A 16,034-nucleotide genomic window follows, 5' to 3' on the forward strand; every position below is an offset into this window, starting at 1 on the left:
CTCTTCTCCAGGGGATCTTCCCAACCCAGAGATTGAACTTGCATCTCTTGTGTCTCCTGCGTTGGCAGGCAGATTCTTTACCACTATCCCCACCTGGGAAGTCCCAGGGGGATGCGTGGATTTCCTCAACCAGTTTCTCTGCAGACTTAACATCTGAATTCACATCACACATAGATTAGCACGCTTGGGTAAACCTTGGGTTTGAGTTTAAATTTTGGTTTGTTTTACGAAAGTTCATGTATCTATCCATGTATAAGAAAAGTCTATGTATAAGGAGACTCAAATACAGAAATCAGAATAAAAACGTTAAATTAGAGACAATTATTTGCTTTGTTTCACAGGATACTGGATGCATGGTTTCTTTAAATGTCGTTTCTTTGAGGCACATAGAATGAGGGGTAGTTTACAGATAATTTTTTTAAGGGAAAAATATGGCAATAAATCATAGCTGCCATTTACCAAGTGGTCTCTATGAGACAGACTGTGATAAACACTTTATGTGTAGTATCTCAATTACTGTTCACAGTAATTCTTTGGAGAAACCCAAAGTTCAAAGAGTGCAAGGGGGTGAACCCTGGTGTAGTGGGTTGAATTATGTCCTCCCACCTCCAACAAAAGGCATGCTCAAGTCCTAGTCCTTGGTACCAGTGAACGTGACCTTATTTGGGATGGGGTCTTTGCAGATGTACTCAGATTAAGGTGAAGTTATACTGGCTTACGGTGGGCCCTAAATCCGAAGACTGATGTTCTCATAAGTAAAGATATTTGGACCCAGAGGACCACATGCATGCATGCACGCACACACACACACACGCACACACACACACACACACACACACACACACAGAAGGAGGTGGCCATATGATGACAATGGCAGAGACTGAAGTGATGTGACTGCCAGGTAAGGGACATCACGAATTGCCAACAATAACCATAAGTTAGAGGCAAGGACACATCCCTAGAATCTTCAGAGGGAGTGTGGTCCTGCCAATGCCTTTATATCAGACTCCTGGTCTCTAGAACTGTGAGAGAATACATTTTGGTTGCTTCCAGCCACCCAGCTTGTGGTACTTTGCTATGACAGCCCTAGGAAACTAGCACTTGGGATGAAACCCCAGCTTTCTGACTCTGCAGACACGCAGTCCTCTTCCCAAGAAGTCAAGGCTGCCTGGAGTGTGGTCAGTGACATCACAGGTCCTCCCTCTTACCTACACCAGATTGCCTGCTCTGGAGGAAAGCCTGTGAGAGGCATCAGGCAGGAGAAAGATACAAACTATCAGAGTGAGTTTCCCAAACATGGCCCTGGGGAAAGGGAGTTGAAGTGGTGCAAGGGCAGATGGAGAGGAGACTGTCCAGAAGGGATGCCACTGTCCAAGCAGAAATAGAGATGGCTTGGCAGTGGAGATGAGAAGAGACTGATGACTTTGGGAGGTGCTGGGTGGGCAGGCTTGTGGAAGTGCCAACATGCTGGATTCGGGGCAAGTCTGAGAGAGTGTTAGCTGGGAAGCCCAGGTTTCTGGCATGAGTAACTGGGTGGCTGGTGGTTCCATAGAGACAAGAAGAGAACAGTTCACTGTGAGCGATCTAGACTTGACCGATGCAAACTGAAATGGATTGGTTGCAGAATTCTTTAAGGGCATCAGGCAAAAGTAAGTATGAACACGAGAACAGCAACATACTAGCTATGAGATATTGAGTAAATCATTTAACCTTGCTAGGCTACTATTTCCTCATCTGTAAAAATGTTGAGGATAATGATATAAGTTAATATATGTAAAATGCAATGGAAAGCACGTGATGAGTGGTTCACTTTGATAAAATATTTTATAACTAATAGAATGCTTTCTTCTTAGAATGCTTCAATGACACACTCTTATTATTTCCAAATAAGGTACAGGGACCTGTTTTTCATCTCCTCAACTAAACGGGAGAAAAATGTGAGTTAATTAGGGTGGTATAGAGTGGTTAAGGACCAGTGCAAGCACCCTCTAATGTCATCAGAAAATAAAAATTATTTCTAGGTCTGTTAGTCCATGCAACTACAAAATGTCCATCATTTTTATTGCAGAGATTGAAACAATTTTGATTAAAAAGGGAATGTAAATGAATCAAAGTCAAACAGTGCAGAGAGCATATATTTATTTCCAACGATTCATGGGAACAGCATGTACCAGTAATAAAATAGCACTTTCTCTTCCTTAAAAGATTTTTTCCACTCCAAAGGGCTACTAAAACCATTAAGTTTTGTTCAATGCAGGACATCTTGTCCTTTTCCCCGAGGTTATATTACTTGGTGCCTTTCATGATTTCAGACAGTAAACTGCTCCCTAAGTGGGACTCTGTTCTTTGTCCAGAACATTTTATCTATTATAAAGCACAGTGCATCCACCATGACAGGTGCTATTTATGTGCACACTTGCAGAGCTACACAAACAATCCACTCTTCTCTTAAAATATCTGAAATAAAACACTCAGTACAAATTAATAAAGATCAGGCACTTTTGTATTTGTATAACTGGACTCTGTTCTTCCAGCTGAGTTACTGATAAATCTAGATGCCTCCACCAGAGAGACATAACTCGATTTCCCTGCTATTTAAAAACATAACCTAAATGAATTATCATATAAAAAGACAAAATAACATCTCAAGAATCGTAATGAAAGGAAGAAGCTGCTAAAATAATAAGGACAGAAATCTTGCTAAAGCCATTCCTTCTCCAATCTGATTATTTCCCTCAGGTGTTTCAAGAAAAAAATGTTCAGAAGTGAACCTGCTTTGAGTTACTGTTTCTACTCCCCTACCCAGACCCATTCTTTCCCCTTCATTCCCTTCCTGGGTTAACGATTCCAGCATCTAGCCAGAGGCCTGGAGCTGTGCTGGGCCTCCGCACTCCCTGTCCAGGTCTGACTGGTCCCCACATCCTGGAGATACTCTCCCGATCACTGGTTCACCTCTTTCCTTCTCTCCATCCCTGAGTCTGCCCCCTGGGCCCAGTGTTTCTAGACTTCTGTAACAGCCATTTCAAGGGTGTTGTTGCATTTCATTTTGGAGCTCTTCACCCTCCACTGTGGTCCGAGGAGCTTTCTAAACTGCCACCTCTCTCTTCTTGGGTGAAGCCTTTCTGTGGTCTTAAGACCTACAGATCGGAGTGTCAGCTCCTTGGAAGGGCCTGGAAAGACTGCCAGAACGAGCTCTTTCTCCTGTGGAGCCTCTTATCAGGCTTCTCCCAGCCTAGCCAGCACCTGACACACAGCTGTTTCACGCTGCCTGTGCTCCACCAGCCACATCATGCAGTTCTCTCTGCCTGGAAATGTTCCACTCCACCTTGTGACCCTGGACAACTTCTGATAGCGCTTCCTCCAGGAAGCCTACTGGGACCTTTCCTTCTCACCCACTGCCACCTTAGTACCCTTGAGGTACTCTGACTCGGATTCTATTCTTGTACATTCCCCATTGTATTTATATTTTATTTAAGACTGTTTGATGTGGACTATTTTTAAAAAGTGTTTATTGAATTTGTTACACTATTGCTTCTGTTTTACATTTTGTTATTTGGCTTCAAGGCACATGGGAATCTTAGTTTCCCCAAATAGGGATCAAACTTGCAACGCTTACATTGGAAGGAGAAGTCTTAAACACTAGACAGCCAGGGAAGTCCCTCTCACTGTATTTATACTGTTTTAATTGACATGTCTATCTTTCTGGCCACAATGGCAGCTCCCTGGATGTAGAGACAGCCCCTGGTTCATCTTCGCCCACCACACACCACCCCCGCGCCCTGCCCTAGCCCCGGTCTGCAGTGCAGTGCCTGGATATATATACCCTTCAACCACTGAAGTGATTTATGATCCCAGTTGCTCACTGCCAGCATCCTATTGGGATGGCTTTTCAGTATCATCTCCTACCACTCCACATCCTCCTAACCTATTTTATTTTTCAATCTTATCAGACTCGTAACTTCATTTTATAGTCAAGGAGAGTAAGGCTCAGAGCATGTAAGTCATTCCTTATATCGCACTGCTAGTAAGTAAGAGTCAGGATTTGACCCTAGAGCTGTATGAGATTATTCAGCCCAGATGGTTCAGCATGACACTTGACTACTTTACTGGGCTATACATGGTAGATCGGGAGACATTTCTTTTTTTTTTTTTTCTTTTTTTACCCAAAGCCACTCAGACTACGTCCTCTCCCTCTTCATTTCCAAAAAGGAAAAGAAGAATGATCATCAATGGCTAATGGCAGCTGCAGAAGCAACACCAAGAGCCGACTTCACGCTTAAGAGGGAACGCTGCATCTCCTCCTTGTGGTTTCGGGTGCTCTACACGATCAGAGAAACTTCTCTAGTAACGAACTATAGACATGACCCCTGAAAGTATAGTCTTGGGAGACATTTCTTTAAAACACTGAACACTTCATATCTCTATGTCTGTGCTCATTCTTTGCCTTCTCCCTAAAAGATCCTTCTCTCCTCTACCTGTGAGAGTCCTACTCCCCCGTTAGGGTCTAGTTCAAATGCCACTGACTATAATAAACATTTATTGTTCTTGCCTGTTAGAAATAATGGTTCCCTTCCTGTGCAACCCATGGTATCTTCACACACACATGCACACACACACACAAACACAAACACACACATATGCATGCATGCACATACCCAGTCTGATACCTTCTCTCTCATGGCCTCAGTTATTTTCAAATTCCTATAATGATTATTTCTGCAAAACCTTATCCTTCATTACACTAGAGTGCCTTTAGTGTAGGGACCAAGTCTTTTCCATCTTTGTATGGCCTCAGCCTCAATACAATTCGGTACACATAAAAAGAGGCTTAGTAAATTTTGGCTGAATGAATAAATGAATGAGGATCACATTTTATTGGTCTATCTATAAGACTGTGGGGCTTTCTAAACATCCTTATTCTGATATCCTACCTTATTGGCTCAATTGTATTATTACATCTTATACAGTATTATTTCTTTTCATAGTGTGAGAAAAAGGAATAGAATAGGAAGGCGAAGACATTTTAATATGACAATATCCTGTGGAGTTTATTCCCATTTTATGGGTGGGAAAATTGAGGCACAGAGAGATTATGTCATTTATCCAAGAGCTCACAGCTAGTAAGCACAGTCAGAATGTGCTCCCAGATCTGCCAGCCTCTAGAGCACATCCAGGCCCATAAAAGTGTGTTGAGGGGAGGGCAGAAGGGACAGACATTGCCCAGACTCTTGCATGTCTCAGGATGAGGATAACTGTTCTGTGTGCCTCTTAAGTTGTCCTTCACTGCTCAGGTCACAAGGTGGTAGAGCATAGCCTGCTTTATCTGCAGTGAACAAACTTTATGGTGTTCTAAGGCACATTTCTGATATCCCTGATGAAAACTGTCCATCTACACATCAGCATAGAGACCTCAAGCTAATTAGCCCAAAGCGGTCAGAGTAGAATGGGGTTAATTCTGCAATCATTAGAAGCTGTTGGGATTGACATATATAGACCAGTGGGTATAAAATATATTACTAATGAGAACCTACTGTATAGCTCAGGGAATTAGTGCTCTGTGATGACCTAAATGGGAAGGAAATCCAAAACAGAGGGGACATATGTATACATGTACCTGATATACTTTGCTGGACAGCAGAAATTAACACAACATTATAAAGCAACTACACTCCAATAAAAATTAATTAAAAAGAAAAAAGTTGTTTACTGTTTCACGAGTTTTGATGATAAAAAGAAACTCTGACGATTGTTTTAAGAAGTTTTCCTAAACAATAGCATTTACTAACTATCGTGCTCAGTAATTATTTGTTGAACGCATAAATAAGAGGACATAGCATTTAAAAATTAGATTCTTTAAATAACCTGGACTTTATACACTCTAATATTAGCAATGATCCTCTCTGGGTAGTAAAATCATAGGTAATTTTTGTTTGATTATCTGTATTTTCCACTTTCCCCCCTACATTGTAGGCTCCTTTTCCACATGCATATCTTACATAGTAGAAAACATTTTAGAAAAGATTTTTTCATTAGAAATTATGTTAGTGAGATAAAGACTAGAGAAAGCAAATGAAACAAGATAAATGACCTCTTGATTATTTGAAATTTTTATTATCGGCAATCCAATTCAGGTTAAAATGTCACATAAAACAGATAAAACTTTGTCCTCTCTTAAGGTACGTGTTAGAAAGGACAGATTTGGCTTTGGAGAGAAATAATTTTATTATTTAATATTCATTTCCTAACCTAAGGGATTTCTTTTTTTTATCTGACATGTATTTTATTTTTTTTTCCCATTTATTTTTATTAGTTGGAGGCTAATTACTTTACAATATTGTAGTGATTTTTGCCATACATTGACATGAATCAGCCATGGATTTACATGTATTCCCCATCCCGATCCCCCCTCCCACCTCCCTCCCCATCCCATCCCTCTGGGTCTTCCTAGTGCACCAGCCCTGAGCACTTGTCTCATGCATCAAACCTGGGCTGGTGATCTGTTTCACCCTTGATAGTATATTTGTTTCAATGCTATTCTCTCAGAACATCCCACCCTCGCCTTCTCCCACAGAGTCTAAAAGTCTGTTCTGTACATCTGTGTCTCTTTTTCTATTTTGCATATAGGGTTATCATTACCATCTTTTTAAATTCCATATATATGCATCAGTATACTGTATTGGTCTTTATCTTTCTAGCTTACTTCACTCTGTATAATGGGCTCCAGTTTCATCCATCTCATTAGAACTGATTCAAATGAATTCTTTTTAATGGCTGAGTAATATTCTATGGTGTATATGTACCACAGTTTTCTTATCCATTCGTCTGCTGATGGGCATCTAGGTTGCTTCCATGTCCTGGCTATTATAAACAGTGCTGTGATGAACACTGGGGTGCACGTGTCTCTTTCAGATCTGGTTTCCTTGGTGTGTATGCCCAGAAGTGGGATTGCTGGGTCATATGGCAGTTCTATTTCCAGTTTTTTAAGGAATCTTCACACTGTTCTCCATAGCGGCTCTACTAGTTTGCATTCCCACCAACAGTGTAAGAGGGTTCCCTTTTCTCCACACCCTCTCCAGCATTTATTGCTTGTAGACTTTTTGATAGCAGCCATCCTGACTGGCGTGTAATGGTACCTCATTGTGGTTTTGATTTGCATTTCTCTGATAATGAGTGATATTGAACATCTTTTCATGTGTTTGTTAGCCATCTGTATGTCTTCTTTGGAGAAATGTCTGTTTAGATCTTTGGCCCATTTTTTGATTGGGTCATTAATTTTTCTGGAATTGAGCTTCAGGAGTTGCTTGTATATTTTTGAGATTAGTCCTTTGTCCGTTTCTTCATTTGCTATTATTTTCTCCCATTCTGAAGGCTCTAAGGGATTTCATTATAAATAGTCCAACAACAAAATAGTTTTTTATTAGAAAAATCCAAAATAAAGTGAATAAAACCTTCAAGTCTCATGTATTTTGGCAATTACCTATGTAAATATATTTATGTGTATATAAATACTATATTCAGTTATATGTGGTATATATTAATATAATACACATTCTAGACTGCATGGTATCTATTATATGTCTCATTATAAATTTATACAAATAGATACAAAAAGTATACTTATGTATATATAAACATAAATATACTGTATATTTCTATAAACAAATGCATACATATAACAGAAATGTATGTAAAATGTGAAAGTGTTAGTCGCTCAGTCCTGTCTGACTCTTTGGGATCCCATGGACAGTAGCCTGCCAGGCTCCTCTGTCTGTGGAATTCTCCAGGCAAGAATACTGGAGAGGGTTGCCATTCCCTTCTCCAGGAAATCTTCCTGACCCAGGAAGGAATCGAATCAGGGTCTCCTGTATTGCAGGCAGATATTTCACCAACTGAGCCACCAGGGAAAAGCAAAAAAAAAAAGTGTGTGTAAACAAACATAAAATATAAACATACAATATACAAACATAAAATATAAATACACACGTAAGCACATAAATAATAATAATAGTAAAAACAATGAAAAATGATGACAGACCCAGGTCCCTGGCAGTAAAGTGCCATAGAAAGAAATAAATGAGGCTTCAACCGGATTGTCTTGGTCTCAAGCTTTCTCTGTCACACTAGTTTGTAACCTTAGGCAAATGACTCAACGTCCTTGAGTCTCATTCCTCATGACTAATAAGGGGCTCCTAATACAGACTCCCGGAGTTGTTATGAAGATGAAAAGAGGTGATGGTGGTAGTGTACCAAGCACAGAGTCAGTGCTCAGTAATGGGAAACTATTCTTGCTTCTGCTTCCATTTGTTATTCTGACTCTAAATTCGGCGCTCTCTGCACCACACCACCCTAAGGCACTAGTCTATATAGTTCTCAGTATCCTCTCCCACATCTATTTCTGGTAAGGAGCTTTGCACCCCATTCTGCGACTACCTACTCATTGGGAGGATTTTCAAATTGGAGTGTGCACCAAGCTTGTGTAGACTCCAATACCTCCTAAGCAGCCTGGGCAGATAACCCTATGAAGTGATTAAGACAACCAAGTAAAGCCCTTGCCTTCTGATTTCTCTCTGGTTTTGCTGTCTGAAGTGATACTTTATTTCTATTTAATAAACATTGAAGGATCTTTTTCTGGTCCTCCACACTTGAATTTTATTTTTCACCCAAGGGAAATCGAAAGCATTACCACAGCACGTCAAGGAGACATTTAAAGATCTCCTTATAATGAACAAACACAGACGTTTTGTCCTTTCAACCAATTCTCACTAAATAGCTCATATTTGCCTGCATTAAAATAAAACTTGCAAAAATGTCTGGAATTAGGAGATTGTCTATCTGGCATATTTTATAATGGTATATAAGAAGGCATACCTTCTTACTCTTTATAGAATTGATATGAATTGACTACTGAGACTGAACTGAACTGAACTGAACTGCAAATTCATGGGGCTTCCCAGGTGGCGCTAGAGGTAAAGAACCTGTCTGCCAATGCAGGAGACCTAAGAGATGCGGGTTTGATCTCTGGGTCAGGAAAACTCCCCTGGAGGAGAACATGGCAACCCACTCCAGTATTTTGCTTGAAGAATCCCATGGACAGAGAAGCCTGGCGGACTACAGTCCATAGGGTCACAAAGAGTTGGACATGGCTGAAGTGACTTAGCATGCATGCATGCAATGCAAATTCATAGCTCTTCAAGTAACTACAGAAACACCCTATCATAATATAACTGGGATAAGAAAATCAATTATGTAACATACAGAGATGTGAATTAGGAGATTAATGAAAAATAATAGATTATAGTCAGTCTGTGTGTCACAAACCTCACAGAAGGTAGTAAGCCTTGTACAAAGGGCAGTACGCTGAGTTGAAGGAGCTTCCAGGCAGTCAAGCTCTAATTCCGCCGTGATGCCCATAGGACAAGAGTGTAGCCTTCCCATTGAGAACAGGAACCAGCAGAGCATGGGAAGCAGTCCCCCACCCTGTCACCTGACTTTGTGTTATCGTAGGCCAGACTATGGCAGGTTTTTACCCAACAGTCTGTAGATTGCCAGCACACTTATCTACATGTCAAAGAGAAATAGTATCCCAAGAGTCCCTAAATTGTCACTTCTAAGGTTGCATAAAGATGGTGGTGCTGTGGTTGCTGAGTCATGTCCAACTCTTGCTTCCCTAAGGACCATAGCCCACCAGGCTCCTCAGTCCATTGGATTTTTCAGGCAAGAATTCTGGAGTGGCATTATCAGAGAAATGCAAATTAAAACCACAATGAGGTACCATTACACGCCAGCCAGGATGGCTGCTATCCAAAAGTCTGCAAGCAATAAATGCTGGAGAGGGTGTGGAGAAAAGGGAACCCTCTTACACTGTTGGTGGGAATGCAAACTAGTACAGCCACTATGGAGAACAGTGTGGAGATTTCTTAAAAAACTGGAAATAGAACTGCCATATGACCCAGCAATCCCCCTCCTGGGCATACACACCAAGGAAACAAGATCTGAAAGAGACATGTGTACCCCCATGTTTATCACAGCACTATTTATAATAGCCAGGACATGGAAGCAACCTAGATGCCCATCAGCAGATGATTGGATAAGGAAGCTATGGTACATATACACAATGGAATATTACTCAGCCATTAAAAAGAATTCATTTGAATCAGTTCTAATGTGATGGATGAAACTGGAGCCCATTATACAGAGTGAAGTAAGCCAGAAAGATAAAGACCAATACAGTATACTAACACATATATATGGAATTTAGAAAGATGGTAACGATAACCCAATATGCAAAACAGAAAAAGAGACACAGATGTACAGAACAGACTTTTAGACTGTGGGAGAAGGCAAGGGTGGGATGATCTGAGAGAATAGCATTGAAACAAGTATACTATCAATTGGGTGAAACAGACCAACAGCCCAGGTTGGATGCATGAGACAAGTGCTCAGGGCTGGTGCAGTGGGAAGACCCAGAGGGATGGGATGGGGAGGGAGGTGGGAGGGGGGGTCGGGATGGGGAACACATGTAAATCCATGGCTGATTCATGTCAATGTATGGCAAAAATCACTACAATATTGTAAAGTAATTAGCTTCCAACTAATGAAAATAAATGAAAAAAAAAAAAAAAAAGAATTCTGGAGGGGATTACCGCTTCCTTCTCTGAGGGATCTTCCCCAAATAGGGATTGAACCCATGTCTCCTGCACTGCACTCAGATGCTTTACCGCTGAGCTACCAGGGAAGCCCATATAAAGATATATATCACTAAAAGGAAAGATATATATTACTTCCTTGCCATTCTGGACCTTGGTTGCAGTGGGATAGAAATGCCTTTCTCATAGGGTCGCTGGAGGTTTCAATGAGATCACGTGTGTTACATGCCTCGCTCAGTACCAGGGATCCTGCAAACTCGGAATAAACAGTTGTCATCACCACAGGAAGGAATCTTAATTGGTTCTTGCAAATGCAACTATCCAACATATAACAATAGGACTCTTTCAAACAGACGTCTATCAGTTCGACACACTGGCGCTGAGCAATGTTATTTTAGAAATGGGACTACAGAGTCCCTGCGCTCAGGATGTTCACTGTCTAGAGGGAAGACAGTTACAGAAATTCATTAACACTGAGAAGTACTCAATGGGGGGTGGGTGGTGGTGGGAGAAATGGAAGTGACAGGATGAACACAGCCTGTCAGAAGGCAGTGGCGGGCGTGGGGGGTGTCGCTGGGCTGAGCTTTGAAGGCTGGTGGTAGAGGAGGAGAACTGGGTGGGCTAGATGAAGCCACAGATATGCAAAGGCAAGGACAGGTGCCGAAAGTGTCAGGGCACACTTACAGCTGGGTGTGGTTCAGATGGCCCAAACCAGGCGAATCCACTGCCCAAAGGTGGGCACCAGGGAGGAACCTGAAGAAAGCAGACTGCCTACAAGGAGTGATGCCGCTGCAGCGGCTTCCCCACAGGGGATGAGGTTCTGCGAAAAGCCTAGCGTTTTTGTCCAACTTTCATCCACTGAAGTGGCTGAGTGAGCAATAACAGTGCTTTAATTGCACCTTCTTTTTGTTTTTTAATTAGAGGATATTACTTTACAACATTGTGATGGCTTTTTACCATGTATCAACATGAATTGGCATTAGGTATACATATGTTCTCTCCCTCTTGAACCCCCCTCCCTCCCCATCCCACCCCTCTAGGTGGTCACAGAGCCCTGGCTGTCGGTTCCCTGAATCATACATCGAACTCCTACTGGCTATCTATTTTACTAATTGCACTTTCTTCAACATTATGGGAAATGAAGACAGTTCCCCATATATAATTTTCACAGTGAAAATTATGAGAATATAAATTTCACTTTGGGGGTTCCCTTATCCCTATGATCTTTCACGTGATGCAAATTTACTTATCTTAAGGCAAAGAGTCATAGCTTCAAAGCCTTGAAAATGCCTCGATTTCACAGTGTTGAGAAGCTCATAAATACAACTAGTGACAGCTTTCTTTCCTGTCAAGAGCTGACATAAATAAATGCTCTGACATTTTTGCTGACTTGAAACACTCTGAATATTTATCAGGTGTGTGTGGTGTGTGTGCGTGTGTGTGTGCATCTAGAATTTGACTTTTTCTTGAGGCCCTTACTGCTACTACTGGGCCCATCACTTTCTGCCTAAGTGCAATAATCTCTGAATTATTTATTGGTCTCTCTGTCTCCTCCTCCTGCCCCATTTAGCTGGTTATCAGCAGAGTAGGCAGGGCGACCCTGTACAGAATGCTGTCAGAACATGCCTATCTTTTGCTGGAAACCTCCCAGATGGCTTCCTGTCTCAGACCAGAAACCAAAGCCCTCACAGAGAGCCTCCAGGTGTATGAGGGCCCCCACTCACCCTTCCTCTCTGACCCCACCTGCCCTTGCTCAAGTTTCTCCAGCTACACTTCAGGGTCTTGACCTTGCTCTTCCTCCCTGGAATGCCTTTCACCCCAGATATCCAAAAGCCCTCATGTCTTCAAAGCTCCCTTCCTTCGAATCTTTGCTCAAATGTTACTTTTTCCAAGGAGGCCTTCCCACCTCATTTCAAATGGAGGCTCCCTGCCCTCCGGCATTCCCTCTCTCTTCTCTGTTTCATGTGTTTCCATTGTACTTCTCAACCTGCTAATTTATTTTTTTAAATTTTTAACATTAAAAAATCTATTTCATTGAAGTACAGTTGATATGTTGAAATATAGTTGGTATAGCTTCCCTGTAGCTCAGATGGTAAAGAATCTGCTTACAATGCAGGAAACCCAGGTTCGATCCCCGGGGTTGGGAAGATCCCCTGGAGAAGGGTATTCTTGCCTGGAGAATTCCATGAACAGAGGAGCCTGATGGACCACAGTCCATGGGGTCGCAAAGAGTCAGATATAACAAAGTGACTAACACTCTATTTCAGTTCATAGTTAATTTACAAAGTTGTGTTAGTTGCTGCAGCATAGTGATTCAGTTATAAATACACACGCACATGCATGCATGCACACACACGTGCTCACACGCGCGCACACACATGCACACACACGCACACGCACATATGGACACACGCACGTGCACACACGTGCGCACACATGCATGCACACACACACGTGCACACATACCCACCCACACACACACATGAGCGCGCGTGTGCGCGTTAGTCGCTCAGTAGTGTCTGACTCTCTGTGACCCCATGGACTATAGCCTGTCAGGCTCCTCTGTCCATGGGATTCTCCAGGCAGGAATACTGGAGTGGGTAACCAGCCCCTTCTCCAGAGGATATTCCCAACACAGGGATCGAACCTGTGTCTCCTGCACTGCGGGCAGACTCTTTACCACTGTACCACCTGGGAAGCACATATATATATATATATATATATATATATACACATATATATGTGTGTATATATATATATATGATACTATATGATATGATACTATATATATGTGATATGATACTATATATATATATATTCTTTTTCATATTCTTTTCTTTTCCATTATGGCTTATTACAGATATTGAATACTATTCCCTGGGTGGTACAGTAGGACCCTGTTTATCCATCCTACATATGACTGTTCAAATCTGCTAATTCCAAACTTCCAATTCTTCCCTCCTCCACACCCCTCCTGCTTGGCAACCAGAAGTCTGTTCTCTACGTCTGAGTCTGTCTCTGTTTCACAGATAAGTTCATTTGTGTCATATCTTAGATTCCGCATAAAGTAACATCATATGGTATTTGTCTTTCTCTTTCTGACTTACTTCACTTAGTATGATAATCTCTAGGTCCATCCATATTGCTGCAAATTCACCTGCTAAATTATTTGTTTTGTTTTCTGGCTCCCTCCTCTAGAAGGTAATCACAAGAGGGCAGAAATACTGGCTCTCTTGTTCACTGCAGTATCCCTCAGCGTGGCTCAGTTGAGGTCTGGGGCACTGAGCAGGAAGCAAACCATCTGTGAGTGGAGAAATGGGGTCTCACTGGGATTTTGGTGTCTCCATTCCCTTTGTCTCTAATTCATATTGCTCAGTTAAAAACAGTTTTTGAGTCAAGACAGTCTCTCTGTAGCACAACCACAGACTCTAAAGTGGTGGGCAGTAACACAGCCTGCTAACAGAACAACAGCAGGTTTGGCCATCTTTGTTCTCAGTTAGCATGAGCATCACAAACACATTCTCTGGAGCTACAGATTAACGAGTGGAGAGATCATTTACTTTTACTATCTAGTGACTCATTCAGCCAACCTGTGTCTGGGAAACAGTATATTATGCTTGCAGAATATTTGAGAGGGGGTGACAGATACTCGTTTGCAAAAACAATTCCTTCGTGCCACCGAAATAGGCACTGATGGATGGGTTCCACTGGGCTGATTTATCATCATTTCTCCTGCCCAAATCCACCCGTTTCATCTTCCTGTTGACATTTCCTATGCAGACCTCTGTGCCGAAGGTTAATTGGAATTGGGACCTAGTTAGGGGCCTCTGAAACTCATTATCTTGCATCATGGATGCGCTTTACATGAGCATTTACTGAAGTGAGATTCTAATTTTAACAGTGCTGACTTGCAGTGACGAACATTCGGAAATGTTCCCTGGGCCGGCAGTAAGATTCTCAATGGCTAAGGCAGCACACACAAAATTAAGCTTAGTAACTTCCTTTTGGTACTGGTAGTAGATGGGTACATATAGGACTGAGGTGGCTGAGTGCAAAACGTAGGCCATTCTGTCAGCCTAAATGGGAGAGACCGTCCCTTAAATTGCTAATAAGTACTAGAAGGAATAAAGATGTCCGTTTCCTGTAATAGTAAACCTTTTATAGAGCTGTTTCCCTTCTTATAAATTTTAACAAAAATGTCAAAAGCAGAAAAAACTTCAATACCGAGCCCCAGGAGTGAAACAGTCTCGATCCCTGTGGCCATGGTACATGGAAAACCCCAAAGCAGAAGCCTGTTTCCATGGCAAAGTCTAATCAGTACATTATCTTGTGTGACACAGCAGCAGGACAGGGAACAGGAGAAATACAGCATGAGGAAACACAGGAATGCACGGCAAGAAATAGCACAGCATCTTTAATTCAGGATCAAAGAGATATATCTAGAGTTGATCTTAAAATATGTAATTATTGGAACTAATTTTTTGTACTCCTTCTAGCAAGTGATGGAAGATGTGGAAGATTTTTGAAGGTAGGGCCCAAAGGAAGCCTCCAGAACAAGGAATGACTTTCATCCATTTTCCATTCTTTTTACTTTATGTATTGATTGGCTCCACTGCCTTGGAGTGAGATGGATTAAAAAACAAAACAAAACTGATAGCAGTGGTTTTTAAAAAGAAAAAGACTTACGGTAAAAAAAAAAATGCAAACTAAGGTTGCAGTAAAGTCATGAGCCCACAATGAATATTTAGCTTCACAAATCTCATTCCTAGCAAAATGCTGATGTAAAATTCTAGTGTAGGAAACTTGCCAAAGAGAGGAGAGCAAATCCCTTTAAAGAATGTTAGCTGAGTGTTTACTGGTTATTACAGTTTAGACACCATAATAAGTGCTGTTGGAAAATCACTGAAGGCAAAACCCCCACAGGTAAGGAATTCACAGATTAGTGGGAGAGAGGGAGGCTAGAAACAAGTACAAAGCTGGCCAATGGGAAATACAGGTCTTTAGTGCATCGGAGGGAGGCAAAGAGTGATTGCTTTAGCAGAGGGAATGCAGGGGGTTCCAGGGAGATGACATGGATGCCGAAATGTATTTTCAAGGCTGTAGATGAGCTTACTGTCCTTCTAGAAATGGAAGGGTCTGGAAGAGGTGATGGCCATTTGGTCTGGTTGCACACAGCCATTCTAATCAAGTGACCTACATTACAAACTCAGTAGCCAGCATCTTGCTCGCAAATTGTGCTCTGAATGATTAAAAATTCTCTTTGAAACATCTTCATATTTTACATGAAAGATGCGGTCAACCAAACTTCATTAATTAAACAACGTTCAGTTCATTTACCCACTTCTATTAATTGGAGGCTTTCGATTAGAGCTGCTGCTGAAGTAGCAA

At 41.6% G+C, this 16,034-nt stretch overlaps 1 protein-coding gene and 1 non-coding gene across 7 annotated transcripts in view; both read right to left on the reverse strand.

The window, feature by feature from the left end:
* SLC24A2 (solute carrier family 24 member 2) overlaps nucleotides 1-16,034 on the reverse strand; it is a 279,623-nt gene that overhangs the window by 147,415 nt on the left and 116,174 nt on the right. The window lies entirely within an intron of this gene.
* On the reverse strand, nucleotides 4,169-4,383 carry LOC139039542 (small nucleolar RNA U3). Its single transcript, XR_011492882.1, has one exon. It is a non-coding gene; the product is annotated as a small nucleolar RNA U3 (small nucleolar RNA).

The sequence above is a fragment of the Odocoileus virginianus genome, chromosome 18, assembly GCF_023699985.2.
Source record: "Odocoileus virginianus isolate 20LAN1187 ecotype Illinois chromosome 18, Ovbor_1.2, whole genome shotgun sequence".
Taxonomy (NCBI): Eukaryota; Metazoa; Chordata; class Mammalia; order Artiodactyla; family Cervidae; genus Odocoileus; species Odocoileus virginianus.